Source organism: Myotis daubentonii, chromosome X, assembly GCF_963259705.1.
Source record: "Myotis daubentonii chromosome X, mMyoDau2.1, whole genome shotgun sequence".
Taxonomy (NCBI): Eukaryota; Metazoa; Chordata; class Mammalia; order Chiroptera; family Vespertilionidae; genus Myotis; species Myotis daubentonii.
The window spans coordinates 44842552-44858108 of record NC_081861.1 but is presented as its reverse complement, the minus strand read 5'-3'; the positions used below and the strand labels follow the sequence as shown (position 1 = coordinate 44858108).

Sequence of the window (15557 nt, the reverse complement as noted above, 5' to 3'; positions counted from 1 at the left end):
TATATGAGCTAATTAAATGCCAAAAAAAGGGCAGACATCTTAAAATGTGTCATAGAGTTTCACAATTCTACTTTTTCTCAGAAATATGCTTCAATATTTCCAGAGAACCAAATTAATTGCAAGAAACTCCTTTGTCTACCTAACTAAACCCAAGCCATTATGTAGCCCATGATGACATTTCAACATGAGAGCTCTTACTTGCTCCAAGTTTTGCTCAGAATGATGCTTTAGCTTTACATTTTCTGGCCTTATTTTATTGACACATTCGACTAAGGTTTTTTGTTTGTTTGTTTTTATCCACATTGTTGTGGAAAGGGGGGATTTTCATCCCGCTCTTTTATTCTCCCTTTAAGAGAAAGATAAATCAAGCCACTTAAATGTTGTTTGTTCACCTGTCTTTTCAAGCATTCAAAGGAGCACCTAAAATGTACTGGGCCATGTGTTAAGTAAGCATACCCCTTTGCCTGTAGAAGTAGTAATGGGGGAAATTGACAGAGTAGCTGATAATTTTAATACAATGTAGAATAATTACAGAGTAAGAACTATGTCAGATTTTCTTGTGAACACAATGGAAAGTAGATAACGAGGAAGGGGAAGGACTTCAGGAATGGCTTTGTGGAGGTGGTGACAACTAAGCTGGTGATATTGGATCTCAAACTCAGGTTTGTCTGGTTTCAAAGTCTATGTTCATTCTGTGGAAATATAGTAGAGGTTGCACAGTGCTTAGCCAGCAATTAAATGTTGCTGAACAATAAGGTTCTCAATCTAAGAATAACATGCTTCTATTTACTATAAGGTTGTTGGGATAAAAAGAATGGAAATCATTAAGAAATAGTTCCTATCAAAATAATGTTGTTAAAATTGCAGATAATTGCTTTCTGTTTTTGCAAAATTTTGCAACAGCCAAGAGACAATAAGTGATCAAAAGAGAGAAACTAAAATTTTAGAATCCTTCAGCTTTCATATATGGACTATGGAGTAAGTGTCTGTAATCTATTGTTTATGATGAGAAAAGAAAAAAAATAACTTTTTGAATAATTGTTACCCTAGCCAGCTGGGCTCAGTGGGGCACATAGCTCTGTTGATCGACCCCTGGCCCTGGTTGGGGCATGTGCGGGAGGCAACCAATCAATGTGAGGACACATGGATGTTTCTCTCTCTTTCTCTCCCCCTCCCTCCCACTCTCTCTACTATAAAAATCAATTTAAAATATCCTCAGATGAGGATTAACAAAACTTTTTTTAAAATAAATAATTGTTCACACCAAAAATCTGTAGAATGCTGATTAATTTTATGTGCTCTTAAATTACAAGTAATCTAATCTATTGAACTATAGCATCCTATGCTAGCTGTCTCTGGAAAGCTTTCAACTGGCATTTCCAGGGATTTGTTTCCGTAACATAAATTTCAGGTACAAAGTATTTTAAAAAGCTGTGACAGTCTTTGGTCTTATATCTGCCTCACTTACCTTCTTGCCCTCGGCAATACTTGCCCTAGGCAGTACATCCACTTTCCTATTTTCAGTTATCATCTGCTGATGACACCAAATTCTAAAATCCAGGTCATAAACGTTTCCTATACTTTAAGCCTTTTCTTTTCCTACACTTTAAGCTTTTTTATGAATATGCCAAGATGATAGCTTATCTGTTTGTGACAAAGCCGTGCAAAAATAAAAAGCTGATCAACAACCAGGGAACAAAAATATGAAGATTGAAAGTTAGGAATGTAGTCAAAAAGATCATTTAATCTGGAGGAAACAGGCAGGACAGGAACTGAGATTCGCCAGAGGTACCAGTTGGCTAAAGGAGATTTTTGTTGTTATGCTTATCCTGGTGAGTTCCATGGGGTACCAAAGTGCTTAATTTTTTGTTACCTTTTTGTTGTTCCCTGCCTCCCTGATCCTCAAAGTTTGGCACATGATTCATCTGTTCCTTAGGTGTAGACATACAGCTTCATTCCCAGGTTAACCTTTGTTGCCTCCTTGGCCAGGGTCCATGGACTTCTCTTCTGACATAGTTCTATAGGCTGTCTATCATTGCCACTCTGTACCTGCCTTTGCTTTTGCCCTTTCATGTCTTCAATTCCAAATTCGAAGCATAACTTTCATCACATAAAAAAAAGTCTAGAAAAATTCCTATACCTCACCCCAAATTGATTATATGATGACTAGAGGCCCAGTGCACAAAACTCATGCACTCAGGGGGCGTCCCTCAGCCTGGCCTGTGCCTCTCACAGTCCAGGAGCCCTCGGAGGGATGTCTGACTAATGCAAAGGCGGGAGAGGCTCCCGCCACCACTGCTGTGCTTGCCAGCTATGAACTGGCTTCTGGCTGAGCAGCACTCCCCTTATAGGAGCGCACTGACCACCAGGGGGCAGCTCCTGCATTGAGCATCTGCCCCCCTGGTGGTCAGTGTGCATCATAGTGACTGGTTGTTCTACCATTGGGCCAAAACCTGCTCTCCAACATCCCCTGAGGGATCCCAGATTGCGAGAGGGTAGGCCAGGCCGAGGGACCCCACCAGCGCATGATCAGGGCTAGGGAAGGATGCAGGAGGTTGGCCAGTGGGGAGGGACCATGGGAGGGCTCCAGGGTGTGTCCAGCACATCTCACTCAGTCCCGACTGGCCGGACTCCAAAAGCAAGCTAACTGGTCAGAGCGTCTGCCCCCTGGTGGTCAGTGCATGTCATACCAAGCATTTGAGCAGCCTTAGCATGTCATTAGCATATTATGCTTTGATTGGTTGAACAACCAACCGGACAACCGGACACTTAGCATATTAGGCCTTTATTATATAGGATAATCCAGCTAAAATGTATAGTTTTTTTAAAAATTTTTAAAACCAATTTATATAAATACTAGAGGTTCAGTGCACAAAATTTGTGCACGGGAGAGAAGGTGTCCCTCAGCCTGGCCTGCACCCTCTCCAATCCTGGATCCCTCTCATAATCCAGGACTGCTGGCTCCTAACTGCTCACCTGCCTACCTTCCCGATTGCCCCTTACTGGCCCCCCTTCCAGCCTGGTCGACCCTCACTGCCCCCCCTCTGCCGGCCTGGTCACCCCTAACTGGCCCCCCTGCTGACCTGGCCACCCCCAACTGCCTCCCCTGCCAGCCTGGTAGCCTCCAACTGCCCCCCCTGCCAGCCTGGTCGCCCCTCACTGGCCCCCTTGCCAGCCTTGTCACCTTTAACTGCCCCCCACCAGCCTGGTTGCCCCTCACTGCCCCCCCTGCCAACCTGGTCACTCCCAACTGCCCCCCCAGCTGGCCTGGTCACCAACTGCCCCCCTTGCTGGCCTGGTCACCCCCAAATTCCACCCCCCTGCCAGCTTGGTTGCCCCTCACAGACCCCATGCCGGCCTGGTTGTTCCTCACTGCCTCCCCTGCCGGCCTGGTGACATCTCACTGCCCCCCTCTGCTGGCCTGATCGCCCCTCACTGCCCCCCTTGCCAACCTGGTCGCCCAACACAGCCTGCTGTTTGGTCATTTGGTCGCCCCTCACTAACCCCACTTCCAGCCTTGTCGCCCCATGCAGCCTGTTTTTCTGTAGTTTGGTCGCCCCTCACTAACCCCCCTATCAGTCTGGTCACCCCACACAGTCTGCTGCTCAGTCCTTTGGTCATCCCTCACTTGGTTGCCCCACACAGTCTGCTGTTCAGTCCTTTGGTCATCCCTCACTAACCCCCCTGCCGGCCTTGTCGCCCGACTCAAGCTTTCAGTCATCCGTTCAGTTGTTTTGGATGTGACTGCCCCTGGTTCTTTATATATAGAGATTTTAAAGTACATTATACAGAATATTAATTAATAAAATAGAGAAAATGTGGCATAGTAAGACTAATAGATGCTTATGCCACAGACAGGATGGCTAAGTGTGTTCATAGAAACAGAATTCTGGGAAGTTCAGATTAAGCCTCTGATCAGGTGTGACTATAGGAACTGCCAAAGTTGCTTTGCCTTCCCCACACCAGGCAAAATAGTTCCCTATTGCCTGTCATTCCTTACAATTGCAATGATAAAAAGTTAATTTTAATTCTACATGCCTAATTAAAACACAGATGCTGTTAATGGGAGAAATAGGTTTGAAAATAAAGAAAGTGTCCAAAGACCAATTTTATCTTTTCATACTTTCCTCCAGACCCCTCTGTGTGTGCCTTTTAGAAGATTAACATGCTAATGCTTATAGAATGTTTCTAAGTCTTTGGATAACAAAAGGGATCTAAGCAGTACAATGACAATAGTGATATAGTAAAATGCTCAAAGAACATATAGCTGTCACATATACATATGAAACACTCATATTGGGGAAACCCTTACATATTTTCTCCTTATTTTGCATGGCGTTTTTCCTCTGTTTAGTTTGTGGCAACATCTGCCTTATGGAAAAAACAGGGTTATGGTAATATGTTCCCATTGCAGGCATTCATTACAAAGATTTAATTTACTGAGAAATATGTTGGCATATTACATATGCAGTTTGCCTATCAAGGCTAAATATTTTTTGTCAGTATATTTCTAAATGCATCTTCTCAATAGAAGATATGTTATTGCAGGAAGCTTCTTCCTAGGAAAGTTTTTCTGTCAAGCTATTACTTGTTCCCAGCCTATGCCTTCATTAATCATTCATTAACAGCCACCAGTTTATGCTCCAAACATTCAGTGTTTTCCCTCTGTAAAACAACTATTTCTTCCTGGTGTAATTTTTGCTTAATGCTCTATGAAGCCACAATTTTTTAGTTATTTTTAGTCCCACTACCTTCTCTTTGGTCTCTTACTATTCTGTGAATGGTTATTTACTCACCTAAAGTGGTTTTACATAGAAATAAAGCATTATCTGGGGATGGTAGCCACCCCAAAATCCTGTGGCTGCTTCCTTGGTTACTCCAATCCCTTATGTGGTTTATATATTTAACAAACCTACACATTATGAAAGACAGGCCATATTCTTTGAAGACATTCTCCAGTAGTTTAGACAGCCAGAATATATTTAAAGAGGATGGTGAAAATGCCATCATGGTTAGTCCCAAGTAACCTGTTAGTGAATTGTAGTAACTGATAATCATTTCCAATCTTCCCAAGTAATACCAGCTCATGAATTGAATTATGATGGTAAACAGTGGATATTTTGTTACATAAGAGTAAAAATATCAAATAATATAACCCATATTTGAATAATTTACCAGACAAAGGTCTTTTAATATTTAAATACATGATTAATTTTTTAAAAATACACTGTAGACTTAAGTCAAAAAGGACTTTACAGTCTCATGTAATTATATTCATTGCATTCATAAAAACAGCCATGCCACTCTGCAAATGAAAATTACCCCCCAAAATCATGTACATCCAAATATATTTCATGATCTATTTTATTAATACATGCAAACATTTAAAACTATACACTTGATGATTAAATAATGTCAGAAACAGACTCAGGAGAAAAGGATTAGGAAACTGTTGACCACAACTTGGTGGAGGATTCCCATGAATAAACTATAGATTTCTTCCAGGGCAAGATACAATAGTTGAGTGAAAAATGCTATCTCCATCTTAAAGACTGTTTCAGCAGACTCAATTGGAATCCACAAGCCTTGGGTACCAAACTACAATTCAAACATGGAGTATCTGCAAGTATCTGGGCATTCCAAGGAAGTCTTTTGTGATACACATTAGGTGTTTTCAGTATCTTCTTTTTTTGCATTTCAATAATTTTATTGAAATGTATATCCCTTAGTTCCAAAACATTATGGTAGTTGGTTAGGTTACCTCTGCCAACTCAAAGTTAACTTCGATGTAATCAAAATATTTAAATACATCAGCCTTTTGGAAAAACTGAAGCATTACTTAGAAAACATGGTCTAAAAAAGTATAAGATATACTGTGGTTCTTTGTTTTATTTTCCAGTGCATGTTTATCCAAAGCATGATGTCAAAATTGGGTACATCAATCCCAGATAGACTCGGGCTACACATTGCATTGAGTAACTGTTTATAGCACTTTTAACACTGTAGATCTCCTTATACTCACTGACCTAATAGACAATCCTGAACACTACCTCAGCAACCTCATGATTATGAAAATACATATTTACTTAAGACTTTCTGCTGGCACAGTAGGGGCAATTAGTGAAAGTATATTCTCTTCATTTTAAACAAAATTCTAAATTAGAAGCAGTGGCAGTTTTGTAAAGACAGCCATTAATAAAAACTTCTGGAGTGTTAAATCAGCAAGTTTTCAGAATGATGTAAATTTATTTTGAGTCACTAATACAATAATACTAATTTTCTCAATGGGCCTAGATGGAAGCAGTGGATTTTGTATAAAAACTTCTCTTCCTGGACAAAGCCATCACCTGTTTTTTTAGACAAAAATGTTAAAGGTAAATTAATATGACAAATTTACTAGGTATGTAGTTTTGCTTTAAATAAAATGCCTTCAAATTTAAATGTAATTCCCATGTGGCAATGAAGTGCACATCTCTGGGTAATTTATTACTTGAATTACATGTGCTAAGAAACCATTTTCACTGCTTAAAATAGTGACTATTATTATGCTTTAAAAGTGCATTTGTGAAATGTTGGTTTTGATGTAAATCTCATCACTTAAAATATAAATTTAAATTGAGTAGGCTACACCTTTTTTAAAAAACATCACTGGAGGATATGTTTTTATTGATTTTTAGAGAGAGAGGAAGGGAGGGAGAGAAAGAGAGAGAAACATCGATGTTGATCGGTTGTTCAGATGCCAACCTTTTGGTGTATGGGACAATGCTCCAACCAACTGAGCCAGCCAACCAGAGTCTACATTAACCTTTTTTTAAAAAAACTTACCTTTATTGTTGAGAGTATTACAGATGCCCTCCCCCATTTAAAAAGGTTACCCTTTTTAATACCACATAAATATCTTGATCCAATATGGAAATTGGATCAATGTTAGAAATAAAGATTCCCAGACTTGTCATTAACATTTCACATTATGTTCTTGGCTTTGTTTGTATGCCTCAGATGAATTCAAATTTAAGCAGTATTCCACTACAGGGTAATGTTAATTAGGCAGTTTTCCCAGATCTGAGAACATCAATTTTAATCTAGTTGTGATGTTTTAAGGTTTCACAGCTTAAATCTAGTGTAATTTTGTGGAATCCATAGCTCAGGATTGTGGAAAATGGCTTCAGAGAAGAGTTTTGGTTGCTGTGATAATCAAATTAAGGAACTGTTTTGGGAATTGTTGGGAGGTGTATTATTCTGCCATAACTATGCTTCAACTGTTGTGTAGTCCACCCAGAAACAATACATTTTGACTTCTGAACATTTGGTTCAGAACACTTATTTGATGAATATTCAGTTAAACACTTGGCTATGAACTCTTGCCAGAAGATCAAATCTCTGCCATCTATCTTGGAATGTTTCTAAAACTATTCTACTTTTGTTAACTCTACACACTTAGTGCTTGGATCTCCAATGCAATGATGGACAATGCCAACACAAAAGGCTGTGATTTAGAAAAGTGAGCCTGCACTGGAATGCCTTGAGCTTCTAGTCTTTCAAAACTAAGGCTATTCCTCCTTTCAAATGGCAAGTTTTCTTGAATGAGTGAATAGAGTTGCAGAATTTGAAAGGCAGAAGTAGCTTTGACTTTCCAACACTCCTCTAATACAGTCTTTTCTATTCTCATTGAGTCTGAAACTGTGAACCTATACTGGCTTATTTGGATCAAGTCACTTGCCAATAGACATTCCTTTCTTCTTTTACTGATTTTATAGCCATGCAGAAGCAGCTCAGTCCAACACATCCAGGGTGCTTGGGCTGTATCTTCATTTTGGCTGTCCAGTAAATTCACAGCTAGAGAATGTCAAAGCCAAAGAACTGACTTAGGCTAAGAAGATGTTTTACTTCAGAGTCCCTGAGTCTTGCAGTCACTCTGCGGCCATCATCATATGCAGATTCAATCAGTCTCAAGCCACAAACCTTTGGCTGAAAATTCAACTCCTGTTCCAAGGAGGCCTTCAGCTGGTGTAGCAGTTTCTGCATCAGTTGTAAGAGCCTCTACCGTCTTGATGGCGAATGTGGCTCCTTAGCTATAATCATTCTCCCCAGGCCTGCTCTCACCTTAGCCCAGAATGTAAGACCCGAGAAACCTGCAGGAAGGGGACTCGAGGGACCCCGGGGAGGTGGAACTGTCCTGGGTGGAGGTCTCCAAATCACTGCCCAGATGACACTGCCCTCCTTAGGGTCAGCTCAGAGCCAAAAGGCTCAATAGTCTAGATATTGTTTTGAGAGAAGATACAATACAGGAGAAGATTTTAATGCGAAGGAATCTAGGCCTGAGATGAGATATGGAAGACGAAAAGTAGATATTCTGCTTCCAGACAGAACGAAACGTTATGTCAGTAGTCAACCATAGATCTTTTTTTGTATCAAAGATTGTGGGAAATCTAGGTACCAGGAATCTATGCAGTGAGACCAGCTAGCTGTGAAGCAGCCTAGCCACAGAAGACCAGAGATGGTTGATAGGAGTTGTTAGGTCTGTCTCTCCTTGGTCCAGAGTCTGGGTGGGGCTGATTATGTCATAATCAGGAAAATTGTGACACCATAGAACATATAGACACTGACATCTACATTATTAACTGAGCTATGTGAAACATAACAGAGTACTAAGGCAGGTTATAACCTCAAGATGTTTACAGTGTGCCAGAAGAAATAAAGAAATTTAAAGGAAAACATGTATACTATGATACATACATACTCAAAATATATCTGAAAAAGTATGGGCAAATATAGGACAGAGTAATTAACTCTGTATGTGCTGTTTTAGAAAGGACTTCCCAGATGAATAACTGTCTCAGCTGGGTCTTTAATTATGGGAAGGAGTGTGCCTGGTAGACTAGGAAAGGGATCTAAAGAAGGGGTATTTTACAGATATCATTCTAGACAAAAGGGTCAACATGTGCAAAGGCATGGGAAAATGAAAGGGGAAATTGGCCAAGAATGAGATAGGAATAGAAAGCAGATATCAGAGTAGCCTAATTCTTAATGACATACTTATGACTTCTTTACTCGTTTTATACTTGATGGTATGAGGAAATATCTGTGCAAGAATACTTCTAATCCATAATTAATGGTGTCTTTCTCTGAAAGCTAAACAACATTAGCTCTCTAATGAAAGCATATAGATTTATTTATTTTTTATATATTTTATTTTATTTTTTACAGAGAGGAAGGGAGAGGGATAGAGAGTCAGAAACATCAATGAGAGAGAAACATTGATCAGCTGCCTCCTGCACAGCCCCTACTGGGGATGTGCCTGCAACCAAGATACATGCCCTTGACTGGAATTGAACCAGGGACCCTTCAGTCTGCAGGCTGATGCTCTAGCCACTGAGCCAAACCAGTTAGAGCTAGATTTATTTTTAAGGTTTTTAATCATCTTATGGACTTTCCTGTGAAGTTGTGGAATCTAAATCTATACCTGCTGTGTACCTAACCAGTGTTAAGAATTTGTAGGACAACGAACCATTTTATATAATTAACTAGAGGCCTGGTGCACGAAAATTCATGCACTGGGGGGGGGGAGGGGGGGAGAATCCCTCATCCTAGCCTGTGCCCTCTCACAGTCCGGGAGTCCTCAAGGGATGTTCGACTGATGGCTTAGGCCCACTCCTGGACCAGCTATGGGAGGCAACCTGGCAGGCTGATCAGGGTATAGCACGGGCCAGTCCCGCCCCCACCCCCACATAGCCCCTCCTCCGCAGCTGGTCACCGCCACCCCCCACCCCATCACTGTCCCCTCCCTCTGCCCACTGACACGCGCCTTGGCTGGCCTGATTCCGCCTGCTTGCCAGCCTCACCCCCAGCCAACCAGTTGTTCCACCGTTCAGTCAATTTGCATATTACACTTTTATAATATAGGATTAGTAAGAAGTTAAAATGTGACTTGAACACTACTAATAATATCGAGTAATATTAGGATTAGGTAATCAGCATCTATGATGTTATTTAGTTATTGTAAAAATGACAGAATAATAAAAACATAAATTTTCCTGATCCAAAACTGGAGCCATACCTTGTACAGATTATTGGTTGAAAGAAACCTTGTGCTCATCTATCAAGTTCTACAAAGAAAAATATGTAATAAATAATATTCTGTTTTGTAAGCATTTCTTTCCAACACTAAAATAAAGTTTTTCTTATCCTTGGCAGGTTTTCCAGAGAATATTAGCTAGCAGAGTGCTTTTTCTGTCAGTTTTTTATTTCTATTTCCTTCTACTTGACAGCACTGCCTTATTTTGGTCTATTTGACCATAAAATTTTCTTTCATCTCCTTTCAAAATCAATTTGCTATGTTTAGAAAGGCTAAAGAGATATTTGGATGATGATCTGAAAAAAGATAGTGCTGCTTTGGGCAATTAGGCATACCTTTCACCTTAATAATTTCCCTTCATCCCATGCTAAAGGTAAAAGAATTTGGTTTAACTTAAAGTGACAGAATATGTAAAAGTGCTGGAAACTGCTCTTAACATTTTATATAAGACCTGTAAAATCAAACAAAAAGAAATGTAAAACCCTACCAGGAATTAATATGGAACATTGAATGCATGGTAGAATTTTAAATGTTTATAAAAATTATACTGATATGACTAGAATTAGAAATAATACTTAAGTTCAACATAAGTTTTCTCTCCTCAGATAGGATGGGGAAGTGGTAAAAGGAGTTCTTGGCTCACTCCCAGCTATGGTTTCTGAATTATTGACAGGACAAGGGAAGCTGGAGGATGAGAAAACCTGAATTAACCTAAAAACATTGGCAGTAGAGTAAATATAAGATACTACATAGTTGGAGTACATGCCAGATAATGTAGCAGAAAGCATTATTTTAATGTACTACCTTCCTGGAAATTCATAGAGCCATGTGATTTTAATGGCTACTCTTACAATATGTCAAAAATTAAGAACTGCTCTACCTCTATAATCAACTTCTTACTTCTCAACATAAAGTTTTTCCTTCCAGCTCTTTAACTCCCTCATTCACAAATAGTGTGCTCTATGACATCATTTCGGATCTCCTTGACATTTTCTCCAAATTTCCTGCTTCATCCAAACTTCACCTTCTTCCCTCTCCAACCATCTCTGAGAAGGCTTATTTCATAAACCTGGACAGAGTTAAGTATAACATACTCAGTATTTACAGAACATAAGGTGCACTACCTCTGCCATAACACTTAACTCATTGTAGTGACATTTATTTTGCATGTTTGTCTCTCCATTATGGTACAGTGAATTCCTAGTTACTAACATAGAAAAATTCTAAATTAAGTACAGTGCAAACTGAGTAAGCAGTGTGAAATCACAGCTTTCAATATGTATTCAGATCAAAATTATTAATTGCATCACTTTAAGCATCAACATTACCAAATCTCCAGCTTTAATTTGTTACTGCTTTATAAGGTTATTGTCAGGCATAAATGATATAATCACTTAAAGTTTCCTGTAAAAATACACTTAACTAATACTAGGTGTTTTGTTTTTTAATCTAATGAATGTAAGGATTTTTTCAATATATTATTAAATATATAAATATAGTATTGCAGTAGTTTAAACACAATAAACTATAGTTCATCCTGGTATATGCTCAAAATCATTTAATAAATGTCAATGTATATTCCTAATGAGCACTTTTTAGAGATGAGAATAGAAAAGCTATTTTTTAATGTAGTCTAATCCAATAGTCAATACTGTAGTTCTCCTTTATCTATGGTTTCGCTTTCCACAGTTTCAGTTGACCACGGTCAACTGCAATTCAAAAATATTAAATGAAAATCTTCATGAATAAATAATTTATAATTTTTAAATTGCACACCTCTCTGAATAGCATGGTGAAATCTCGCATTGTCCTGTTCCTTCCTGCCCAGGATGTGAAACATCCCCTTGTCCAGTGTAGCCATGTGTACACTACTCACCTATTAGTCAGTAGCTGTCTTGCTTATCAGGTCAACTGTTGCTGCATTGCAGTTCTTGAGTTCAATAACTCTTATAGTACCCTAATGCTATGTCACAGTGCCTATGTCATTCACCTCACATTATCCAATCACATAGGCTTTGTATCATCTCACATCACAACATGAAGAAGGATGAATAGAGTACAGTAAGAAATTTGAGAAAGAGACCAAATTCACATAACTTCTATTACAGTATATTTTTATAATTGCTTTATTTTATTATTGCTGTTATTATAAACTAGTGGCCTGGTGCATGAATTCATGCACTTTTAAAGGGAATTAATTAGAAGAAATATTTTAATATCACTATTTAATATCCGGCTCCCTCTTCCCTCCTGTCAGAGTCTGTGACAGCGCCCATAGGGACGCAGTGTCAAAGCTGGCGCCCCATGGGGCTGCAGAACTCCCCCCAGTCCCTGAGTCCCACAGCCACATGGAGCCCGTGCCCCAGGGGACACGGGGCTGGTGAGGGGGATGAGAGTGGTGGTCTGGCTCTAAGAAAACCACCCTGGGCCTCCCTGGGTTACCTCTGGGTTCCTCCGTGAAAAGGTCCAGAGGTGTTGGGGCTGAGTGCAGAGCCAGCAGCGGCAGCGGTAGAAGAAATTGCCATGGCTGGCACTTTGCCTATCATGGCGGTGGGACTGCAGCAAACAGCAGAACATGCCTTGGTGGGAATGTCTCTATCAAATGAGCTGGGTAGGGGCTGTTTTAGAATGTGGCTGCCTGGCTCCCAGGGTTCCAAGTTCTGTTGGGCTCCATCGTCAGGAAGTGAGGTCACTGCTCTTGTCAGAGAGTGAAATCACTGCTCTTGTGTGGGGAGAAGCTCAGGGTAGGGAACCAGGCAGTGACCATGGAGGTTTTCTGTCATGTTCATACCCAGGTCAAGGCTGGGGGGTGGACATGGAGTGTAAGTAGCTCCCGCTACCCCAGGTTTATCCCAACACTGGAGCTAAATCTCATTTCCCCCAGGTGGAGGTGGCGTGGGGGTGGTGATCTTTGCCCTGATGTTTAGCTCATAGGGCCGGCACCCGGAGGGGCTGCGGGACTCCCTCAAGTCCTGGAGTCCCACAGCCCCGTGGGGCCACTTCCCTGAGTCCCAGAGTCCCACCCCGTGGCCGGCACCCCACAGGACTCCCCCAGTGCACCTCCTGGTCGACTTCCCTCCAGCACCCTCGCATAGGCAACGTCAAGCCCAGCCCCGCCCACCTGCGCGCACCCACTGTGCGCAGCCATCTTGTTAGGGCATGAGGACATCACGTCATGACAGCTTGAGGACCACCTAGGCTTTTATTAGTAAGATACTAGAGACCCAGCGCACATGAAATCATGCAAGAATATCTTGCTTCGCTTGCCTCAGCTGGTCGCCCTGCCCATCACCGCTACTAGCTTGCTGCTCGCCCTCTGCTGCTCATAGCCCTCTGCTGCTTGTAGCTCTCTGCCACTAGCAGCTCGCGCCCTGCCCTGCCCACCAGGAGAGCTGCTGCTCATTTGGTCGTGATGGCTCTGGGCAAGGGCCTTTGATATAAGAGATATTACTGTGCTTAATTCATAAATTAAACTTTATTATAGGTGTGTATATCTAGAAAAAACATAGTTTATGTATGGTTCCATACTATCCACCATTTCAGGCACCCACTGGGGGGTCTTGAAACATATCTCCAGCAGGTAAAGGGAGATTAGTGTATAATAATAATATATGGGTATAGAATTAAATGGATAAAAACATAAAAGAATAAAGTACAGCAATAGGTCATACTGTTTATGATAATAAGACATCAAAATCAATGATTAAAGGAAATGTGTTAGATAAATGTAGACTCTCACCTTACTTCACATACAAAAATAAGTTCTAGTGAGATTAAATAGTTTATTTAAAGCCTACACAAAGAAAAACAAGAGGAAGTCAGTGGGATATTTATCCAATTGTTGGATATTTAACTAATATCAAAGATGAAGAAAGCTTAAATGATTACACACATGAGAAGAACGACAGATTTGGCCAAGTATAAACATAAAACTTCTGACTATGGCAAAATTTCTTTAAAAATGTAAAGTAAACTGAGTAAGATAATTGCAACAAAATTACAAAATTTTGTAATGACATGACTGGCATAAAATTATTAATGCTAACAAGTATTAACATTAAAATAATTTTAAAAACAATTACTAATGTTAAATATTTTTTATTTTCAATATACTTTATTTCATTTTTTTAATTGAATTTATTGGGGCAGCATTGGTTAACAAATTATACAGGCTTCCGGTGTACAATTCTATAATACATCATCTGTATATTGTATATTATGTGTTCACCACCCCAAGTTAAGTCTCCTTCCATCACCATTTATCCCTCCCATTACCCCCTTCTACCTCCCCCCACTCCCTGTAGGTTTACTTAGAAAAACAGTGTATAATGCACTCCTTAGACACTTGGAAATTAATATGAACATAATATTTCCATATTCTCATTCATACTTCTATTCAAAATCATTTTCATTCTCTATGTTAATAATATGATTTCAGTATGCAAAATTTTGTACAATTTCTAAACTTTAAGAGTTAAAATTTTTAAGAAGTTTATAATACAAAATATTGCATTTTGGACATCAGCAAAAATGGTGGACTAAGGACTTCCAAAATTTTCTCTTCCTTAAAAGCAATAAGAAAATTGACAAAAAAATGTCAGGATCAAGTAATTCAGGAGTCTGTAATTTAAATAAATATATAAAGAATGCAGATTGGTGCAGCCACTCTGGAAAACAATATGGAGATTCCTCAAAAACTTTAAAATAAAATTGCTATATGACCCAGTGATTCCACTTCTGGGAATATATATGAATAATCCCCAAACCCTGGTTCAAAAGAATATATGTACCCCTATGTGCATTGCAGCGTTACTAGTATTTACAACAGCCCCAAGATTTGAAAGCAGCCCAAATGCCCATCAGTAGATAAATGGATTAAAAAACCCGTGGTATATTTACACAATGGAATACAATTTGGCCTTTAAAAAGAATGCAATCTTATCATTTGCAGCAGCATGGATGGACCTGGAAAGTATTATCTAAATCAGGGGTCCTCAAACTACGGCCCGTGGGCCACATTCAAATCAAATATTGTATTTGTTCCCGTTTTGTTTTTTTACTTCAAAATAAGATATGTGCAGTGTGTATAGGAATTTGTTCATAGTTTTTTTAAAACTATAGTCCGGCCCTCCAACAGTCTGAGGGACAGTGAACTGACCCCTGTTTAAAAAGTTTGAGGACCCCTGAGCTAAATGAAGTAAGCCAGTCAAAGAAAGACAAATACCACATGATTTCACTTGTATGTGGAATTTAATAAACAAAATAAACAAGCAAAACAGAAAAGGACTCATAGATACAGAGAACACACTGTCAGCTGTTATAGGAGAGAGGGGTTGGGGACTGAATGAAAAAGGTAAAGGGATTAAGAAAAAAAACAAAGACTCATAGACAACAGCATGGTGATTACCAGAGGGAAAGGGAAGTGGGGGGAGGTAAAAGAAGGCAAAAGGGGGACTAACTGGTGACAGGAGACTTGATTTTG

The 15557-nt window shown here is 39.8% G+C and overlaps 1 protein-coding gene and 1 pseudogene across 1 annotated transcript in view; one reads left to right on the top strand and one right to left on the bottom strand.

Moving 5' to 3' along the window:
* Positions 1–15557, top strand: part of HTR2C (5-hydroxytryptamine receptor 2C) — a 176740-nt gene that overhangs the window by 63100 nt on the left and 98083 nt on the right. The window lies entirely within an intron of this gene.
* Positions 7200–15557, bottom strand: part of LOC132224564 (cyclin-G1-like) — a 32503-nt pseudogene continuing 24145 nt past the window's right edge.